We start from the raw sequence: 1,723 nt of genomic DNA on the forward strand, positions 1-1,723 counted from the left end.
ATATAATCAAATCCGTTTTTTCTACTGCCCTTACATTTAATATAATCAAATCTTTTTTCTAAATTAATTAATTAAATTCAAGTCAAACTCTTTTAAAAAAAATATATTATAAACTAATTAATTAAATTCAAGTCAAATTCTTTTAAAAAAAATACAGTAAAAAAAAAACTCAAGTCAAACTCTTTTTTAAAAAATATAGTCAAAAAAATAATTGTAAAAAAATACAATTTTTTTAATTCGTATTTTTTTGTAATAATCATTTTGGTCCCTGAATGTGTAAAGAATAATCACAATAATCAATGTATCAAAATTTTAAAATAGTTCCTAGTTGTGGATCTTATTAGTCAAAATAGTCACCGGTAAGGATCTGTCAATAAAATTTTATATGGGAGTGATGCAAAAAATATAATTTCTTCAAAAATTATTCACGAGAATTATAATACTTTCATTTTTTTTAAAACATAATTATAATATTTTCATTATTCCCATATAAAACTTATTTAGAAATATAGCTGAATAATGGAGTCTAAATATTTTTTCCTGTTAAAAAAATTATAATATTTTCAATTTGTTAATTTTTTTTGGTCAAATATGCAAATTCTATATTCTTTTAAGGAGAAAACTTAGGTACAATTCCTTATGTGCTTTTCGTATAGTTCTTAACTAAATTCACCATGATTTCCTCAAATCCATAATTTTCTCAAAGTTTGTTATATCCAAAAAATATGTATTTTTAGTTAAGAACCATACAAAAAGTACCTAAGGAATTGTACCTAAGTTTTCTCCTTCGTATATGTGCCAGTCAAAAGAAAAACTAAAAACAACTTTTATTGCCGGTCAAATAAAAAAAGCTTATACGGAAATAATGCATATTAATATAATTTCCTGTTCAGTTTATTACTTTAAATAAATTTTATATGAAAATAAGTTCAATGGATCTTTCCTACAAAAAAAAAATGTCCAATGTATCTTTTTAATATTAAAATAAGTTCAATGTATCTTTTTTATAATAATATTATTAATAATAATATATACTATATATAAAGAAAATAATTATTTTCAACTTTTTTGGGCTGGTTTTTTCTCTTTTCAAAAATGCCCTAAATTTTCAATACAAATAACACGTGTAATAAATAGATAAGAATAAACTTTTTTTTTAAGAAAAATAGATAAGAATAAACTTAAATATTAAAAAAAAAAGTGACAAACACGATATGAATATATATACACACACATTGGGCCGTCCTTGAGGGGTGCAAACAGCTCAACAGAGCTGGACCTCCCTCAGTCATGGGCCTCAATTTTTTTTTAATACCCACTAGTACTGCTGCCCTCCAAAAAAAAAATTATACCCCCAGCCATTTTCTGTCCCCTTGTTTTAGCCTTTTAGGCCTATTAGAATTAGGTCCTCTTGCTTTTGGTGTTAGGTGGGGGTTCCTCATATATACGGTAGTCATTTTCACCTTTGGGTGTACCGCATATATACGGTACCTTATATTTATCTTTTAAAAAATATAAATAGATCATTGCTTTTTAAAAAAAAATTCGTTTTGATTTTATCACTGGCCTCTTTTCATTCTCAGAGCCGAGCCTCCGAATTCTTAGGGACAGCCCTGTATATATATATATATATATATATATTGTATATAAAGAAAATAACCTCTTTTTCCTTAAAAAAAAAAAAAAAAACTCTATCAGCTTTTTTGGGCTGGTTTTTTCTCTT

The sequence above is a fragment of the Medicago truncatula genome, chromosome 1 (assembly GCF_003473485.1).
Source record: "Medicago truncatula cultivar Jemalong A17 chromosome 1, MtrunA17r5.0-ANR, whole genome shotgun sequence".
NCBI lineage: Eukaryota > Viridiplantae > Streptophyta > Magnoliopsida > Fabales > Fabaceae > Medicago > Medicago truncatula.